At 35.9% G+C, this 21,815-nt stretch overlaps 1 long non-coding RNA gene across 1 annotated transcript; it reads right to left on the bottom strand.

Annotated features, from left to right (window-relative positions):
* Positions 1–1,320: 1,320 nt before the first annotated feature.
* On the bottom strand, positions 1,321–19,329 carry LOC130235128 (uncharacterized). Its single transcript, XR_008838367.1, has 6 exons — positions 19,005–19,329; positions 13,221–13,474; positions 3,630–3,774; positions 3,341–3,421; positions 1,797–1,909; positions 1,321–1,331 (listed from the first exon to the last, which is right to left on the bottom strand). It is a non-coding gene; the product is annotated as an uncharacterized LOC130235128 (long non-coding RNA).
* Between the last annotated feature and the right edge of the window lie 2,486 nt (positions 19,330–21,815).

The raw sequence follows: 21,815 nt of genomic DNA, 5'->3' as shown, positions 1-21,815 counted from the left end.
ACCACTTGATAGCCCTTTTGGTTTTTCAGGGAGAGCTGACTTGACTGTTGCATCTCGCCAGGTTATTGCTTTTCTACTCTTTAAGCTAGAAGAGCCATTCTAATCAAATAGAAACAGGTACTCCTCCATCACATGACATGTGGATCCGAGAAATCAGAGAAGTTGAGATGCTTACTTGCAGGATCTCTCAAACCTTGTTACAAGACCCTGTTTTTGACTATATCAAAGGCTTACCGTTCAGTTTATGTCAGTTATGTCAGTAAATAACAGGAAAGAGGAAATACTGACTACTTAGCAAACTTTTCTTATTTTTCTAACTTACTTTTAAGCTTTTTTATTGTTAACTTGCTCAATTATTATTTTATTTCATTTTTATTTTTTATTTTATTTATTTATTTTTTTCTCAGAGGATATGTTTGTTTTAATTCTTAAATTTATTTATTTTATTTTATGGGATAGTGGGAAAATAAGAAAAACTAGGACGTCTGTAATTCTTATGTTATAATGTATTCTTAACTTTTGTTGTAATGTATACTACTTTGTAAGGTCTTGTTAAAACAACAATAAAAAAGTAATAATAATATTAATTAGCCTAACCATTACCATTTTTAAACATTAATAAATAGAAACAAACAGTCAGTAATTAAGAGTCTAGCGATCAAGCAGGATCTACAAAAAGTAATCAACTGCAAAATAACACTTAGTCAAATAACCAATAAATCATAACTATAAGAATAAAACTATATTAATATACATTAAGTCATAAGTAATTTTGTTTTTTGTTGTTGTTTGATTAACAGCTGTGATCAATTTAAGACTGAGTGCACAAACCCAATATACTGAATCTCTTTGAGTATCTCTGAGAGTAACTCAAATAAGCACGTGAATACTGATTGGAGTTCCTTTCTTTTGAATGACTTATATAAACAAAAATAAATAAATAAAAATAAAATCGCTTAAATGTTTACATTCAACATTTGCCCATGATAATTACAATTTGCAATGAATCCCCCATTTTAAACTCAAATAAATCATTCATTAAATTTATAAAATGAAAGTTCACAAAAGTCCAAAATACGACTCAAATTTCTCCCCGGTGCAAACACCTTCTCACCTTGGGAGAGCGAGGGTCAGGTGGACGGGCAAACAGCTCATCTTCAGCAAGCTGAACCCCAGCTGGCACAGTCTCAGAGGGCCGAGTACCATTGTAGATGTGGAACTTACAGTGGGGGTTGGTGGCCATGGCCAAGAGTTCTAGCAGAGGAAACCAGTCCTGAGAGAGCTGGTCACACACAGCTCCACCAGTCGGTGGGCGTTATTATGATGCACCGCTGTAGAGAGAATCAGAAACAGATCAAGGATTCTGGTCAAGTATGTTTTGGCTTTAAATGACAGTACGTGCAAGTGCAGTGGAAGCACTTTGATTTACAGTGAGTGGGAAGCCTTAAAAAAATAATCTATATTAGCAGCGCCATTGAGGCCGATCCTAGTGCTGTCTTGGAAGAGCTAAAACAAGCCTCATACGAGAGCGATGACTCAGTGCTGTGTCCCAATACTGCCTCTGTTTAACTGAAAGGAGCTCTTTGATCAAAGCTTTGGCATTTCAATCAACAGCCAAATAAGATGAAGGCAACCAAAATAACATTACGTTTCTTCACCAGCCACCCCAAGAAGTAATCTATTCTTAAAAGGACAGACCTGACAGTCAACGGTTAGTAAAAGCCTTTAATGTGAAAACAAAAAGACAAAACCAAACTGGATGAATGATGAAACTGGCACCAGGTTGCAGGACTTACATGGATTTCAAATTTCCATCCACTAACAGCCTCATCTGTCAGTATTTTTGTAAAGGATATTGTCAAGCCATCTCTGAAAAACCTCTGGCATGCTTCACACTTGACATCAATTCCTGGAGACAGAAATGAAAGAAAAACTTATCGGAGACTGACATTTACTGAGAGACTAAAGAATTCCTTTGAGAATAAAAGTGAAAGCTTCAAATGGCACAGACACGGGTTTATAACAGCTTTTTGTAAATCATCAGTAAAACAATTAACAAACAAAGCAAGTGTATTAAAGGGGTGGTCCAGAGTATAATTTTAAGGCTTGGTTGTGTTTATAAGATGCAAAGCAATGTGTGCTTATGCTTCATTTGTAAAAATCCCGTATTTTTTTCATGCATCTTACTTTGGTTATATACAGCTACTCAGCTAACATGAAAACGACGTCATATTTCCCAGTTCCTCCAAGAGGCTCTGATTGGTCAGCTAACATAATGTGCTGTGATTTACGGATCAGCTTCACATCACCAGAAAAAGCGTCATGTCCCTACAAGCTCATGCTTTTGCACTGTTATTGGTTTAAGTAGCTGTTAGCCGTATCAGTTTGTGCCTGAATCAGAAAGAAAATGACAAAGGACCACAGCTGAACCTCACGCCTGCTCTCTGACAATAAAATCTGATAAGTGTCTTTCACATATATTAGAAATAAGCATGTGTAAGTAATATGAAACGTTCTCGTATCTTTTCCAAGTTGGTTATTTGAGATGTAGAATGCAGGGAAAGCAGCTGCATAGAAAGACACTGCAGTGCTGGTGTAGATTGTAGGTGTTTACAGGGGTTTGACGGATAAAGATGAATTTGTAGCTAAATTCTTAATGGTGCCCAAACAGACATTTCCCATTGTTTACGTCCTTTTTTAATTCCTTGCTACAACATACAGTTAAAGCTAGACACTGTGCATGTAATAGATCAATTTTAACAAATAAAAATACAGGTTGTGTCTCACAATCCACAGCTTTTTCTATTACGTATGGAGCTGTTGAGGAGCTTTTAGCCAAATCACCAACTGAACTGAGCAAATAGTCTGGAAGCTGTCCTTTGTCCAAATGCTAGTTATATATTTTTTGTAATTTTCTGGAACATAATCAAAATTAAATTGTAAGCACTTCTCTCTGTGTCGTGTCCTTTAGAACCCAGAAACAGAACAAGCTCTGTGGAAATAGCAGCATTTGGATGGCATTTCAGCTTTCTCTGCTACATTACAGCACCTCTAGCCACACTCCTTTGCTGCAGGGTGAGTGCATGTAACCTGAAGCTTTTGTGATATCACTAGCCTGGATGTATTTTTTTTTTGTAGTCCCCAACTTCGTTGACTGTAGGCTTTGACTAAGCTAACTTTGCAAAAGCCAATGTTTCTCTTTGCATTGAACTTTGAGTGTATTACATTCCAAGATGTTGTTTATGTTCACACAGCTACATTACACATCAACTAAAGTTTAAAATATGATAACGTAGTGGACCACACCTTTAATTGACAAGAACTAAAAATAAAGCATTACCTTTTTTACAAAGATCTATAGCAGCTTCAAGAAGAACTTCTAGTTTCACCCTTTGGCAAAACTGGAACGACCCAGCGAGGTCTATAAAACAAACAAACAGACAAAAAAAGCACATCTTTATTAATTACATAATGACTAACTGATAAGAAGCAGATGTGCAAAATTGCTCTCAGCGGATAATACACTAAATTAATATCATTCATATCAACATCCTTGTTGTTCATCTCCAGTGCTCTTTATTCAATTACACACACACACCATTTGACCAAATATAGAATCAGAGCCTAACCTGTTGATCATGTCATCCAGCTTGGCCATTCAGTGTGGGGGAAAGCAGGCTCCTCCTCCTCCAGAGGAGTGGGAGAGTCCCCTTGACCCTGGTCATCTGGCGGGCTCACTGGAGAGTTCTCGTTGGATGAGTTAGGAGAGGATGTCTGCAAAGCAAACAGTTCAGAGGTTAAGGAAGTGTGCGATGTCGATATTACAAGATTGTACATATAAATGTTTCACAGAGGGTATTTTTTAACTGTATAAACTTTTTTTTTTATTTTAAGCTAACATGAACCAATAACTATACATTGAAAGATCACGAGACATTTTTCAATACCTCACTGCCCATAAATTGGGATTTATTTCGTTATTTTCTGCCATGTTTAGTGAGACTATTCATGACAAGCTTCAGTAGGATGACTATATTCATAAACATAATGGACAGACTAGTGGATAAATCATTAGTAATCATTCATGCAGAAAGATAAAAAAAATATATAAATCTACAAGTCTACCTGTTAACACTTTATCCAGTAGGACCATGCTTCAACAAAAACATCAAACTCTATACACACAAACCACCTTAATGATTCATGTGTCCTGGGGATGGGCTAATCCTTCCAATAAGCAAGGCATAAAGTATGTTTCCTGTTAGGGATTAAAAGAATGAAAGAGAGAGTGTGAGGAAGATAAAGCAGCCTTAAGATGCTCCAAGTCAGTTTCCTGTGCCGTGTCAATGGATGCATGTAGGCTGGAGCTATGCATGCAGAGCTGAATGGAGCCTGCGGAACTTGGGAAATGTGGGGTGTGCTGGAAAAGACTCCTTCTGCTTGGCTGACCTACATAGGCAGTTTGCTTCTCATGTCTACGGCGCTACACATTTCTAACCACTGGTGTGCTTTTCTCTGCCAGGCGTCTCATCCTCATTGATTGCTGCCTTTTAACATGCACTCGATGAGCACAGGTGTAATAGATAACGCTGCTGCAATCCATCCCTGCTGGAGAATGTAACAATTGCCCTCTGCAACATAATCAAAGGGAGCCTCTCGCCTTTTCTTTGGTCAGAATGCTGGGGTTTCAGCTTTTTGACAACAAATGGACTAAACCACCGTTTAAGCGTTATTCAATCAGAAACACAGAGATATACTTGATTCTGGAAAATTTAAATGCTCAGTGAGAAATACAGAGGCTGCAGGCCCCCAAATGTTGTATCTTCTGAAGCTATACAAAGATAACCTAACAACCTTTTTCCCCCAATTATACAAAGTCAGTTCATAAAGACATCATAAATGCAATCCATATGAATTAAACGGTTTAATCTGAAGAGACATGGTTGCTTTATGTAATCGACATTTAATTTTTGGCTTTTATTTACATATTAACAAAGATAGATCAACATACAGCACATTCGTTATGGTAAACAAGAACTGAAAGTCTCACTAAGCTAAAATTTGAAATATGGTATGGACAAAGTTCTTATTGAAGCCGACCTTACTGCATATGCATTTGTAGGAGTTTCTCTTGCTACAGGATTAACAAATATTTGCAGTAGACAATTGACCAAAAGTACCTCAAAAGAATGTCTTCTGCCATTTTACCTTTACATCGTTAATTGATTACCTCCATCTAATTATCATCGGTTGTTTTCTGCAGCAATTTGAACTGCTCTTAACTGACTGCATTGGACAATATGGAAATGAGATGCTTCACTTGCAATCTTTATTCTGCATACCATTTAAATCGCTTCGCAATTATGGAACCGTTTCCTCATGCTAATTTACTCCTAACTATTATCTTGCACTCAGTTGAATGAAAACATAAAAACTATCGGAGTCAGAATTAATTGTTTATTACGGTGCATCACAGGAGTGGGAATCTTTAGGGACTTCGCAATCCAATTCTCAGAAAGACCAATTGACTCTAAAACGATTCATTCCAACTTTAGCTCTCATTAAAATGTGGAGTTTCAAAGCTATACATAGAACATACATAACTCCTTACAAGAGGTTTAAAATGAAACTGCAGTTAAACTACAACTGTCATATCTGTAACACTGTATCTTCAGGTAATTTTCTCCATATGTTTTGGGAATGTCCAATTGTTGTCGACCTGTGGTCTCATGTATATTCTGTTTTGTACTTTTTACTACAAGTTGATTATGTGTCTAATGTTGGTTTATGTCTTCCAACGCCGATTCTAATTTCTGTACAAGTGCACTAAAGAAGAGAATGCTTTTTGCTGGGTTTACAGCTGCAAAGAAGGCAATCATTCAAAATTGGTTTACTCGCAAAAACATTTTGGATTCATAGCCTCCCTAAAATAGTGACCTGAGAAGGTACAATAGCACAAATTAATAAGGCTAAACCTAGTACCATTGAAGCATGGCAATGTTTTTCTTTTAACATTTTAGACTATATAAAGGAATGACCATGTAAAGGTTTTGTTTTTTTCAGATTTAAAATTGTTGATATGTCTGTTGCTCCCCATCCTCTGTTTGTTGGTTTGAATGTATTTTATTTTGTTAATCTAAAGACAATAAAACATTGATCACAAAAAAGTGGAGTTTCTATGCTCTTGTTTATGATCAGAATCTATTTATGACTGCAATGCCATCTTAATGAATTGTTTTATTAACAAAGATATAAGGTAGAACTAGCTCTGTATGTAACATTGAAACACCAGATTGCAAATAGCAATTATAAAGAACAAACAGTTCAAAACAGAGCATTATTATATTAGTTTGTTTATAACCTTTTAACAAAGTTTATTTCACAGTCTTCGTCCATATTATGCAAATTCAGCAGCATATGTACATGCACTAAGGCTGCACGATATATCAAAACATTATCGTTATCGCAATAATAATAATACAAGCGATATCCATATCACAGAGAGCTGCGATAATCGGAATATATTTTAGGCTCTATGCATTTGTGTTGCTTGCAGAGGTTGTGCAAATTTGACCTATCAGATGGGTCCTTATATCTCCCACATTTTAGAGATGAAAATGTCAGCGGTAGCAGAAAATGACACTAGCAAAAGACTTGTGCCTAAAAAGATCTGCCTGAAACATGGTAGTATTTTGGCTTTAATTGAGATGTCAAACACAGATGTGTCAAACTGTGGTCAACTAAACTCCACAATCATCAGCAACAACCAGGAGGGTTAGTGTAAAAACTTAGGTTTACGTGTTATTCCTTAAAGGGCACCTATGATAAAAATCATCTTTTAGAAGCTGTTTGAACAGAACTGTGTGTAGGTCATGCGTGTCCACAGTCATAATGGAGTGATATAGAGACAATAAGTCTCTTTTTTATTTCCTGATGTTAAAAAAAAAAGGATCCAAATCCCTCCCATTTTGAGGCTGACCACAATGTGACGTAGGAGTGTGGTTTACCCGCCCACTGAATTGATTGACAACAGTGTATTAACATGTCTCTGTAGTAACGCATACAATCATATCAACAACACATGACGTGCGCAAAGCAACTGGGATTAAAAGATCTGTTGAGCTCTCTGTGATCATCAATTATCATCAAATGTGATGAAGAATGAGTTTTACATCTTTAAAACGTTTTAAAACAGTGCATGTTTATAATGAATTACAGCTATGTTACTGTCTTGATCACCACAGCTGCCTGTCAGTACAATTATAAAATACGCTTCAATCACAGTTTATGGATGTTAAATCTGGTTTATTTTATACATCAACTTAACAGATATTCATACTGAGATGATCGCGAACTGAAGAGCGGGGGGTGGGGGTACCCCACTGTGTATCCGGTCACATTTGCTGTGCAAAAAATGTGTGCACTGTGTGGTGTGTGTGTGTGTCCGATGTGAATGTGTGTGTGTGTGCGCGCGCGTGCGTGCGTGTGAACTTTGTAACGACATTGGCCCCGTTTACACTGTCAGGTCTTGATGCCCAATTTGATTTGTTGCCTGTATCTTATTTACTTGCCTGTTCATTTACACGTTCTTTTAATTGACCCATATCCGATTAATGTGTTTACAATTTACAATGTCGCGCATGCATAAGGCGAGTTTTAGTATTTGCGCCACACTAGCTACGATGGAAGAAATTGTCTTCCAGCTCTGTGAATATGCAAAGTTCCCAACTTTAAAATGATTTTGAGGCGGAGATAGAGGAGGGAAATGGCTGTCATCGCAGCTTGCGTCTATGGTGTCTTCCAACATTCAGAGAAATTTGTGAGTACGAGAGAGATCTCAGGTCTGGTGGGAGCAAATTGTCGCGACTGAGCACTATACTTCTCCATGTTTCCTCTGTTGTTGTTGTTTACCACGTCAGCATCTCCACACACGCTCTTTCTTCTACGTCATTAAAGGGTCATGAAACACCAAAACACATTTTTTGAGCTGTTGACAGTCGTATATATGTCCCACACAGCTAAAAACACTATTAGGACATATATTTCACAAAAAAGTGAAAATTGGTTGTTTTTGCGTTATTTCGAGCAAATTCGTACTTCGGTTTGAACCTTATTTTTGAAGCTGCGTCACAGCCATGAGATCTTTGCGTGTATTCCAGCGTGTAGATTGGCTGTCTGTACCTGGGAGTACCTTATGACGTCTTGGAGTGTGCTGCATTCATTCATGAGTAAGACTTGGTACAAACCAATCAGCGCGCTCTATTGTGTATGCTGTGCAACTTCATTAATATGCATGATAGCATCGAAGACAGTTTTACCTGAAAGTAGGGATGTGCACAATTATTCTATTAATCAAACGCATTAGCAACGATCGAGCATGAAAACGATGATTGATTGGCTCTAAAATTCCATTTCTTTTATTCTTTCTGATTGGTTATGCTGTTATTTGGGCAGTAGTTTGATATTTGATTGGTTATGGCTGTAGGGAATTGCGGTCTAGAGGTGAGACCTGAGCGCAGATCCAGTATAGGGGGTCACACACCAAAAGCGGCACGGCCCACGCAGCGTCATGCATTTCAGAATTCTAAACGTACGTTTCTATCAGGGTACACAGCAGGGCCCAGCCCCGACAGACACTTCATATTTTTGCCACGCCACAGAGCGCTATCTGAGTAGTTTCATTTTAAATACCATGCGAATATCCTCGTCTGGTGTGTGATACTTTCAGCTGTCATGTGCGCGCCGTGTCTCGACACTCTTTTCGGCGAGGACTACAGTATGAGTGATGTTTCACCAGATGATACCAAAATCGAAAGCTACTTGGGAGCCATGCATCTCTCTAAACCCGGATCCTTTATTGTGGTGCAAAGTAAATGAGTCTTGATTTGCAAGGCTAAGCACCCTTGCCCAGTGGTACCTGGCTGTTCCTGCAACTTTTGTGCCTGCTGAGCGCGTTTTTTCTACCACCGGTCTAATAGTAAATCGACTTCGCACTCGGTTTTCATCAGAGCATGTAGACCGACTAATCTTTTTGAATAAAAATATGTAGTCCTTCCTTATGTTATTTTATTAGCCATGCATGGTAAAATATTCAGGGTTTTTGTTTTAAGCAGCATAGTTAAATTAGGCCGGCTTTATTTTATTTACCTCCAAACTGATCATTTTGAAAGAAAGGTTATTTTACCTAATCTTTAAGTTTTATAGCTGTGGTAAAAAATTCAGGTATTTTTATTTTAAGTTTACGCAGCCAAATTATGCAAGCTTCTAATTTTAGTTAGGCTATGTGCTACTTAACATTCGTTTTGTTAAGTTTTGGTGAAACTTATTTTTGTGAACTTTTTACAAAAAAAAAAAAGCAAAAAAAAAACGTTTTTTAATCCAAATCTGTTGATGCTGCTGAAGTAAAATATTGTTTTGGTAAAATGTCAGTTCAATAAAATAACTGAAATGCAGGGTATCATGTGTGTTTTTTTTTTGTTGTTGTCTACAATATAGAAAAAGGTAGCTTATATTTTTAAAAAAGGATGCTAATTATTTATAGAAATAATAAGACGCATATTGAAGGGGATAATACTGTAAAATCACTTTGGTTTCTTTTTTTCTGCAGGGCTTCAGTTGCGGTTGTTTTAAAGCGCCCTGTAATGGGAGAACCGCATCCACTACTTTCTGGTTGGCATGTAGTTCAAGCTCACATGCATTTTATGTAGATAAACACAATTTGTACTATAACATTTTCATATTGTGTCTCGGCTTTATGATTAATTTTATTTACAATGCATCACATAGAAAACCTACATGCCTCACGTCAGTGGCGGTTCTAGTTTAAATGGCACCCTGAGCGAACCACCTGCTTTTAGAAATGTACTTAGAAATAAATAATAATTATTATTATTTATATTATACAATTATTGTTCTAAATATATAATAACATAAATTAATCCTACATGTAGCCTAACTGGAAAAATTTAAAGACAAAACTGGAGTGATGTGCTAAGATCTCTTAAGAAATCTTTTGCTTGAATATTAAAGACAACTTAATAGAATACAAAAAAAATATCTTGTGTAATTATCTGTTGTCTTAGACTCGACTCATGGCTGAGAATTAATGTTATTAAGTCTTACCTCCCTGATTCATCATCTCTACTTTCTGCTTCATAGCCATATAGTCAAAATAAGATCATCATCATCATATTATAACATATTATAAATTGTCACTGTTAATAAATTGTAACAACACCAGACAGCGTTTATGTTGCACGGAACACAACTTAGAATTTGCACATAATCAAAACAAAGTATTCTATAACCTCGACAGGTTAAATTCAGAAGTTTACAAGAGACATGGAGCCTATTAACAGCAGTGCTCATAACTTTGTTGTACCAATGTAAGTTTAACTGTAGATGCTGCTTGACACACATGCACGCGAAGGAAAGTCAGATTTGTCCAGAGAGTCAGATTTCAGAGTACCTGAAGATTCTGCTCAGTCATCACACTGTTCATGGCATAGCTATTATAAATGCCTACTTTTGAAGTTTTTAAATGTATACATGTACATTAAAACAAGAACTTTTATAATAAATGCAATTTATATTGCCACATATTAGATTTCTAAATGTGGAAGCATGCAACCTGCAAGTCAAATCTAAAATTATATTGTTGCATCCCTTCATATTAATAATGTTTATGTGTTAATACTTCATTTTTTTTATTTATGTGGATGTTGACAATATGTTAGTATTTTCACTACATACCAATTATTTCAGAAGTGTATACTTTATTATAAAGACAAGCAAGGAAATAGATTTAAGATGTGTGATTACATGCGAATAAAATTTATGTTTGAGATTAAGTCTATGGTAATACCAAACTAGAAATCAGGATATCTACCGAGATTTAGTCATTCATTGTGTTTTAACGTCTAAATGTTTGCACCTTTCTTGGCAGCTTTTATTTCAGCCTGAAGTAGATTTTAAAATAACATTGCATTATTCAATACTTGATTAATTGTTTGAAATATTTTAGTATGATCATTACACATGATTTTTTGTAATTTAACAAAATTTTTATTTCTCTCGAGCACTGGTGTCAAACTCAGTTCCTTGAGGGCCGCAGCTCTGCAGAGTTTAGTTCCAACCCTTATTAAACACACCTGATCAAACTAATTGAGACCTTCAGGCTTGTTTGAAACCTGCTGGTAAGAGTGTTGGAGCAGGGTTGGAGTTTGACACCCCTGCTCTAGAGAAATGTTAAGGAAATGTAAATGTCTCTAGAGATAAATTAAAAGAAATATCATTATCGCAATTTTTAACAACAATGTCTGTCATCGCTTATTTTCTCGTTTCTTGCTCGAGCCTGAGAAGGGACACTGCATCACAATCAAATTTGAATACAGAATTGCTTCTGAACTATTGAGAATCAATTCAGAATCGCTAAAATATTAATCATGATGCATTGATGAATGGACTTTTTTTATTCCAACCCTAGAACATCATAGGGATGAATTAATCAATTATTTCAATGCGATTGACATGCACATGTTGTCAGTGTGATCTGCCAAAGAGTGCTCTTGTGAAAACTCTAAATGCCCACAAAGAAACTCAGGACATTCCCCATAGTGTTGAATATTTAACTGCTTTCATTGAATACTAAATACATGACTACTGAACTTGTCATAGAGAAGGATTCATTTCAATAACTAGACTGATGTTAGGAGGCGAGTTTGGAGTAAAACCACGTTTTTACTACAGAGCTGGAGTTAATTGAGAAGCTACACAGACAACTGTCATTATCACAGATTGATTATCTCAGATGTCATTATCAAACAATTGAATTTGATTTAAAACCGATTTTTGCGTAGCTTAATCACTAGGCCCACACGGAATCTGCGAGTGCAGAAATTAGTGCATTATCAAGTTGTATTCAGATTTAAATTAATTTCAGTAATATTATTGACTAATTTGAAAAGTTCATATGATTTATTTACGATACAGTTTGTAAAGTAATAATTTCTGTATTTTAGTAGATCTATTATATAAGAGAATTGCTTTTACCAAAGAGGTGGATCTAATCGGATTTGCATTGTAAACGTTAAATAAAATTTAAAGAGGTATATTTTTTTATTTCATATATTAAGTTAGTCATGACACTCCTAAAATCATTCCACATAAATACGCTGATTTTTTTACTAAATTCTCAGCAGATATAGAAAAACAATTCTGTTAAATAGTAAAAAAAAATGTTTTGCAGAACATAACAAGCTCTACTTATCACTAACTCTGCTATATCGGAATTAACATGCTGGGATTTACAAGAACCGTCTTTACTGACAAAATGCAAATGAAAAAAATTAATAAATAAATCACCTTAGATGAATTGTTCAACCCTAGCGCATTGCAATGCAGAAGGCTTTGTATTGGTTTGATTATTGACCATAAGCAGTTATTATGGACATTATTTGTCATAATAGCATATTATGGTGCTTTAGGCTAGGCGCCGCATGCGAGTAGCATACTACAGCAAGGAAGGCAAGGCACGTGTGCAAGTATTTAAAAATGCTCCAGCTATTTTAAAAGCCGACATCTGGACACATTTTGCTGTTTGCGAGCTTGCTGGGACAATCTTTCACTGACACTGAAGGTACAGTAGAACCTAAGAAAAAAAAAACATTTAATAAAAATGTCTGACAGGGCAAAAAAAAAGTTACGAACTAACTCACAGACATAAGTCAGGAAATACCTAAACAATTTGCTTTTAGTAGTGCATTAACATTAATATTTTAACAATAATAGGAACATTAATAAGGCAATTATAACTTATTATTGCCAATAGATCCAAGAAAAGCTTATATTTTTCCTAAAATCCCATGCGGGAATCAGTAAATGATATGGATACAGTAGAGGCTATGTTTTTTAGATCGTCCTACAGTTACCTAATAACATTTCCCTCTGTTGACATCTGTTCCTTCCAGAGCAAAGCACAATTACAGAAACACATTTGCATCCATGGGAGTCTGCAAATGTGTTTTTTTTCCTTTGGAACTCAGTCAACTGTCAAACCAGATCAGATGTGGTGTAAAGAACATAAACGCTGCATGACCAGGGAGAACATAAGCCTCATCTATGAAACTCATTCTCTTGAGCTAGAGAACGGCAAAGGGCAGATGTGTTCAGACAGAGATCGGATGCGTTCAGCACAAGGGAAGTGAAAATGGAGCTCTGACCTGGTTCTGGGGCAGGGGTGGCTGGGACTGGCCATCCGGAGCCTGGCCCTGACCGTCATTCCCTCCCACCGGGGAGCCACGGGTCGTGGCCGTCATACTCGACACGGGGCAGATCTTTGCAATCTTGTCTGCTTATGTTGCTGGCACACCAGAAGAAATCAGTTTCTCCTCAGGAGCGACGGAGAACCGGCACACTTCTGAAAGTGAAAGCACCACCTGGGGGACTGGATATGTTGCAGAGACCATTGCATAACCTGAAAGATAACAAAAATGCGACGTCATTATCTTTAAAACGGGCCCCCATGTGTGTTGACCAAAAAAAAAAAAAAAGTATTTCCAGACATTCAAGAGAGATTGTGTTTACATAAAGCTCCAGAATGTGAGTAAAAGGTTGTATTTGGTGTAAAGGAGCAACATAACTTTTCTTTTAACTGCACAAAGCACCATTTCTCAGCTCAATTTAACAGATAGATAGATTTTTGGGTTTATTTCCATATCAGCTTCTCTGGCTATGTCATGGCAAAAAAACAGATCAGGACTACAACATTTTAGTATCTATAATTAAAAAATATATATATATTTTAACAATAAAAAGTCATCAATATCAAAAAAATACATGAGATAAAATACATAAATAATAATAACATACAAGATAAACTAAAACAGTTTTAAGGTTTACTTTTGATAAAAATCGTACAATTCTGGAATGATTCACTTTTAAAAATATTTCATTTAAAGTCTCTCCAGTAAAAATCGCTGAAAATAACATTAAATATAGGGCATTCCACAAGTATTTGATTAACAGTTTGGTTTTTGTTGCAGTATTGATATTTTGTGGGTTCTTCTCCTTTGAGTGAGTGTTCATGTGTGAGTCTCGTGTGTCCAATACGACATCTTCTGTAAACAATCTCATCATGTCTTGGGTTTACAAAAATAGTTTGACAGTTTAACAGATATTAGTTTAAGCCAAGTGAAACAGTGGCGTCATTCTCCAAAACTGACAAGAAAAACAGCTGAACGTTGTGCAACCATCAGGATGACCATGACTCTTCATTCTGGAAATCTAAAACAAACTATTCCCATGGTTTTATCACAATAACGGGAATTATTGGGAAACATGCGTGACATTTTTATATTACACTTTGTTATTAATGTATTAAACATATTAAATTTGTAATGTATTATTACTACTGTAATGCAATGTTAAAGTGTCATATTACTGTGGAATGGTCATTTCTAAAGAGACGAAACTTGTAATATTAATATTACTACATGTGCAGCATAACAATCATTGCCACCATCTGAAGAACCAAGTGACAGGTTTCACTACTCTCAAATGTTAGTCTAAAGCCTTGTTGAAAAATTTTAGAGCTGACAATAACTACAACATTTCTCTTAATTTCCTTGTCATGCAAGTCTGTGTGATAAAATCTAAATGAATTTATTTCCTTTGTGACGCATTTCTAAATGACCAGGAAAAAAACAGGGTGGAGCTTGATTTTATCTATTGAAAATTGGATTGTGAAAAGAAGGTGTTGCATATGAGAACTGAGCTAGAGCAAAGGTGAGAACTAAAACAATGTCCAAGCAACTCTTTGGCTATTGGTTAACAGCACATCACAGTAAGGACCAAGCAACACCAGCTGAAAGGAAAGGAAGAAGCAAGTCTTTTTATGAGGATTAACAATCACAAAAGACAAGAACCTTACTAGGATCAGCATGCACTTGTGAATCGAGTACAAGACCAAGTATGTGCATTAAGAAAGTCACTAACATTAAATTTGAACTTAAAGTTTTATTTTACATTTTGGCAAAAGCCTACATGCTCTTCTTAATGCCAACAATCTAAACACTGATGAATTTAGATCAGCTTCTGATAGTTTCAAATCATGACTAAATAATCACAAAAGGTGTTGTTCAAAACAAGCAGCAGAGGTTTTTCTTTTATGGTGTTCGTTATGCGTCCCATGAGGATGCTGCTGGCTGGTGCAGAGTGTATTAAATCATAGCATACAAAACAGGTCTGGTTAGTACATAAATACAAGGCCAAATAAAGAAAAAGCAGCACTGATGAGCTGATTTGAGAAATTCGCCAACAACCACATACAAGTGAACAACAATAAAAAATTATATTCAATCTGAAAACTGTCTAGATGTTTAACAATGCAAAGTATAATAAAAAAAAAAAAAACGCTACACTGGTTTAAAGTGCAGAAACTGGAGTGTGGCAACACTACAAACAACCTTGAATTCTAAATTAATTTCATTCTGGATTTGCTTTTGAAGAGGTTGAAGCATTAAAGATGAATCATGTCTGAGCAATATAACAAAATCCTAAACAACAATCCTTTTTCCAAACTTTATGCACTCACTGAATTGCCAAATTGGCTCTCAAACAAATACAGCAAAATAACTACAGATTTACTAAATGATTCCATGGATGTTTGATTGTTTTATGAGCAAAACATTCTCGTTGGCTAAAAATGAAGACAAAGCCAAACCAACACAAAATTCATAGAAGAGAATGAAATGATGAGGCTTTCAGGCTATGACTCCTGTAAGGTTTAGTGGATTTTTGGAAAACTAAATTGTAGTGTTTTTGCTGTTGATCAGGGAGAGCATTCCTTTTATTGCACAACATAAAACAAAAACTCAATATTGCATCATTGATTTTGCAAAAAATATCCATCTAACTTTAAGAAAACAGGAATTCAAGGGGAGCATTTACTAATTCACGAATTGTAAAGATGTATAAAAATAAAAGGGGCTTAAAGTGATAGTTCACCCAAAACTGAAAATTCTGTCATCATTTATTTAGCCTTCCCTAGTTACAAACCTATTTGAGTTCATTTGTATCTGTTTAGCACAAAAGAAGTTTTTTGAAAAATGCTGAAAACCTGTAACCATTGACTTCCATAGTAAGTGTTTTTCCTACTATGACAGTCAATAAATAAATTAAGACAAAGCCAAACCAAAATTCATAGAAGAAAATGAAATGCTGACAAGGCTTTCAGGCGAATGAATCCTGTATGGTTAAGTGGATTTCAAAAAAATAAAATTCTTGCATTTTTGCTGTTGATCAGAAAGAGCATTCCTTTTATTGCACAAAACAAAAACTGATTTTGCTAAATCTTACAAAAATATCCATCTAACTTGAAAGAAACATTAATTCAAAGGGGACATTTACAAATTCGCAAAGTGTAAAGATGTATATAAATAAAAGGAGCTTAAAGTAATAGTTCTGTCATCATTTATTCAGCCTTCCCTAGTAAGCATGGGCTGGTATAAGATACTTATGGTGTGATAATCTTGGATAAAAATATCCCAGTTTCATGGTATTGATATCACTGCTCTAAAATAGGTTCTTTTTAAATGTCTGGGTAAAAAAACTAAAACTTTTTTCCCCTTTGAACGCAAAATATTTTATGCTAAGAAACATTTTAATATTTTGGAAAAGTAAACATGTCAGGCGAAATAATTCAAATGAATCATTGACTTCTGCTGTCGTAATTAGTTTCAAAAACACCACATTTTTTACAGATTTCTTTACATTTTAAAATGGCATCTTTGGATATGTTTTCTGCTAGAGAAACTGTCGTCTTAAAAATTTGGGTTTTAAAACCTTGACCTTTCCAAATCACTGTATACCTTGATTACGATTATCGTCCCATGCCTGTTCCCTAGTTACAAACCCGCTTGAGTTCATTTTTATCTGGCGAACACAAAAGTAGTTATTTTGAAGAATGCTGAAAACCTGTAACCATTGACTTCTATAGTAAATGTTTTTCCTACTATGGTAGTCATTGTTTTTTTTTTCTTCAACAGAAGAAAATACAACAATTTTTCGTATTCAACAGAAAACGCAAGCCATAAGGCAAGAAATCACTTGAGTAAATGGCAAGTATTTTTTCATGTCCGAGCTAACTATCTCTTTTATATTGATATTACTGCTCTAAAACAGGTGCATTTAAATTTGAACAATATATTTTACATTAAGAAACATTTAACATATTTTGGAACAGTAGGTAAACATATCTGGCTAAATAACTCAAATGAATCCTTGACTTCTGCTGTCTTTGATTGTTTCAAAAACAGCTTACATTGTTTTGTAGATTTCTTTACATTTAAAAACGGCATCTTTGGATATTTTTTCTGCTGGAGATATTGTTGTCTTAAAAAAACCCTTACATATACCATAGTAACGGTATAGCAGAAAAGTTAGTGGTTTACAAACCTTGACTTTTCCAAATCACTGTATACCTTGGTTATCATCACATGCCTATTCCCTAGTTGCAAACCAGTTTGAGTTCATTTTTATCTGTTGAACACAAAAGAAGTTATTTTGAAGAATGCTGAAAACCTGTAACCATTGACTTCCATATTGAATGTTTTTCAACTATGGCAGTCGTTTTTTCAAAACATCTTATTTTGTGTTCAACAGAAAAAAATTCCCTTCAGTAAGTGGAGTATTTGTTCATTTTTGAGTGAACTACCCTTTATATCCCCTTAAGGTATCAAGCAGTCCACTAATATCACAGAAAAACAAATTACAAAACACAAAAACTCACATATGCAGTCGGATTAAAATGCCTCAATCAAGTTATAACTTAGATGATGATTTTTGTGATAAATATAGACAGGCTTCCATATGCATTTAATAATTGCATCAACATTTCACTGAATCAATATGACATCATACTACAAAAACAGTTCCCTAATATGGACTTAATGCATGAAAACACATTCAATATAAATCCAATAATTAGCGAACTAAATAAATATGTAAAGACTAAGTTAAACAGATAATGAGAGGAAATTAATAATGCAGTAGTTAATTGTGAAAGATGGGCGTTTCCCACGCCGCAAATATAAATATTGTAGCTGTCAAAAATCATTTGCAAATTCCAGAAATCTGAATTACGCTAAGAAGGTGGTACTGTCTGTCTCTCAAACACACACAGTGAGATCCATACTTAGACAGCTATATGACGCCCAAAAACGCTGTCAACATAGCGAACGAAGAGATTTTCACCTTTAGACTGTTTAATCGTCGCAAACGCGCCTACGATGCCCAAAATATGTCTGGGTGGGCAGCACACTTGCTTTTGAGACACAGCCATTATGTATTGGGCCTAGTTTGAAACTGTGGCAGTTCAGAGGCCCGTTTCCTCTTCCAAACACAATCAAAGTTCCAACAGGTTTATCTGCGTAACCATTGATGCACAAAATGCTCTACGTGATCTGAGGTGTCGTATGATACCGTTTTTACATACATAATCTTCATTTACAACGCAAAAGTAAGAGCGAAAGTAAATGTAAATACAGCAGCAGAAACATGCTAACGTGCTAGCGGCTAACAGCTGGACTCCAACAAAACACAATCGGCTCGTGACAGTGCATTTAGCGCGATTAAAACATCAAAACACCCATATTAATCATCAATCAAAGCCATATTACTACTTCGTAACCTTGCAAAAGCGAATAAGAGCAACTAGTGCCAAAAACAACCGACCTGCCCACGTCAAAACCACTTGTTTAGCCACAAATCAACCTCCTCGAGCCGAGCTGCCGTGAAATGCAAATGCTACTTAGCTCGATTGGATCGTCAAAGCGCCAGAGCTGCTAAAGAGCGAGGTGATCGAGGATATATAAAAGATGACAAACATCCAGACATCTTTAGATTCGCCCATTGAGCTGTTCGAGCTAAGCTAAGAGAGCACTGACTTGCAAATCATCTGCTATTAGCCGCTAGCTTCCGTTAGCTTCACACACAAACCCACTTACCGAGAATCAAACTGGATCTTTCCTCCATACGACCCCAGATCGGATCATTTAAGTGCTGTTTAATAATTAGGCAGTCGCGTGCATGTGCTTGGCTGTCCCGATTAAAAATAACAGGCCTAGGATGAGATCAGACCATTGGTTTATTGTCTGCTCTTGGGTTTTTCCTGCGTCACCAGCATCGACTGCTGCTGCCCCCCTCCCTTAAACTGCCTCCAGCCGCTCTCTCTCTCTCCTGTGTCAGGCTGCTTAGAGACCCGTCACCGTGCTTCGGATGGAAGTAAATGAGAAGTATATCCGTGCACTATCTGGCCGAACGTGTGACTCAGCTGAGCATGCGCGGTTTCGAGGACAGCTCTCCTGCCTGACACCTGATTTTGTCATATAAAAAAATACTATCGCTTTTTGTTTGAACGAAAGTGTCGTCGTACGTTCTCTTCGTACAACGAATACTGAAGATTCAAGACGTCGCTGTTATTTTCATGCAACAATAACTGTTTTTTTCTCTCTTTTAGGCCCACTCAATTCTGTAGAGTAGGCCTAACCTGCAATAAGCAATAAAAAATACATTTGTCATCAATAACATTTGTTTAAAAATATTGAATGATTGAATGCAAATATTTATATTATACAGTTATAAATTCTGTTTAAAAATATCCTTATTTGATTTACAGTTATGCATGAGTGAAAAAATAGGGACCATTTGACAATGTTCAGTTTTTCTTTATTTACAGGCTCGTAGACAGCCTAGTGAAAGGGGTTTAGCAGGTTTGCAGCTGGAAGGGCACCTACTGCGTAAAACAGAATAGTTGGCGGTTCATTCCACTAAAGCAACCTCTGATTAAAAAGGGACTAACCCGAAAAAAATGAATGAATATTAAAGTAAAAGTTCACCCAAAAATGAACATTTTGTCAACATTTACTCACCATTCAGTTGTTCAAAATCAATCTGAATTTCTTTCTCATTTTGAACACAATATAAGATGTTTAGAAAAATGCTGGCTGCTGGGACCCGTTAACTTCCATAGTATTTTATTTCTTTACTATGAAACTCGATAGGTCCAGCAGCCAGCATTTTTGAAAATAAATATCTTCTTTTAAGACAGAAGAACAGAAGAAACTCATAAAGATGTAAAAACACATGAGGGAGAGTAAATGATAATTTAATGATAATTTTCATTTTTGGCTGAACCATCCCATTAGGAATATTCAGGTTTTTGTATTTGCAGCTTTGTTGATTTCAGAAGATTTTTTATATTATACAGTTATGAATTCTGTTTAAAAATATCCTTTTTTGATTTCCAGTTATGCATGTGTGAAAAATAAGGGACCATTTGAATGTTCAGTTCTTTAGTTACAGGCCCGTAGACAGCAGTGAAAGGGGTGGTTTTTTTCTCAAAAGTGGACATTTTTGCATTTATATGCCTCACTTCCTATTGAATTATGAAATTAAAATACTGCATTTTAGTGACATTGTAAGCACTATTCTGAAATAGCACGTTGGATGGTCATCATAATCACACTTTTTGACAATTTTAGCCAAAATTATATTCAAATCAATTTTAATATGAGCCGCTTTTGGTGCTTCACACCTTTTGTACTGGTCATCTTTTGTTTCAAGAATACGGTGCAAGATTTACAGTAAAAGCTACTTGTTTTCTCAATTTAAAAACAACACAGTAGCGAAAGAAGACTTCTATGACGTCAGATTTGTGTTTTCTTGCACAGCTGGATGTTGGACTCATGAAAAATATTTGTTAGCATTGGCCAAAACTGATTAGCAGAAGTCACACCAAAGCGACAGCCAACAGATGATTCTGCTTGGTCTTAAAGACTTTTCGATGGATTATTTTTACCATGATGGCATAGCAGTCAAAATAGGACAAATAAGCTCATGTATAGCACAAATTCTGGATCTTTTTCAGTGAGGGGTGGGTCTTCTGAATGAATTATTAGAAGTAATGGACTACGTTTTAATCTACACCAGTAATCTGAACAGCACTGCAAAGAGAGAGAGAGAGAGCGAGAGAGCGAGAGAGAGAGAGAGAGAGAGCGAGGAGAGAGAGAGAGAGAGAGAGAGAGAGAGATGAGAGAGAGAGAGAGAGAGAGAGAGAGAGAGGAGAGAGAGGAGGAGAGAGAGAGAGAGAGGAGAGAGAGAGAGAGAGAGAGAGAATTAAATGCTGAAATAATCACAATTTAAAATTGTAATGTGTCGTGTGTTTGAGACTATTGTGATAGGATGGCAATTTCTATAAAAAATGTCAAATAAAAGTATATTTCTGGGGAATGTTGTTAATGTGTTGTCTCTTTCTTTGTGCTTTTTAAAATAAATAAAAAATATATACTCAATTTTTGAAAACAGAACTTTTAAGAAATAGGAAATCTAGATATCTACTGTACTTGCACAATCACCCTGAGAAGTCAACCTGAGTACTGTCTAGGAGAAAAAAACGGTTGCATACGACATGTTTTCCTGCATGCTTGAAAGACTGGGCAATGTCTTAAAAGCCAGTACATTAACAAAACAAAAAACAACAGAGTGTGACGTGCAGTACAACAATCATATTTTAATATCTGAACCTTCTGATGCAGTCTTTAAGCAGATGCCATGTAATCAGCCCTGTAACTAAGAGAGTAAACATTATTCTCAATAAAAGCTACATCATCATGGGTGCCATAGAGCAGTTAGACTGAAAATCAAAACAGTTTCTTGCAGTTCTTTCAAAAAAAAAAAAAAATGGTAGACTGAAATAAGCAAGGGGCGACAAGGTAGCAGAGTGGTTAGCAAGAAGGTGGCTGGTTCAAGTCCTGGCT

Source organism: Danio aesculapii, chromosome 9 (genome assembly GCF_903798145.1).
Source record: "Danio aesculapii chromosome 9, fDanAes4.1, whole genome shotgun sequence".
Classification (NCBI taxonomy): domain Eukaryota; kingdom Metazoa; phylum Chordata; class Actinopteri; order Cypriniformes; family Danionidae; genus Danio; species Danio aesculapii.
Note: the sequence above shows the minus strand (reverse complement) of the source record. Positions and strands in the feature narration are given on the sequence as shown.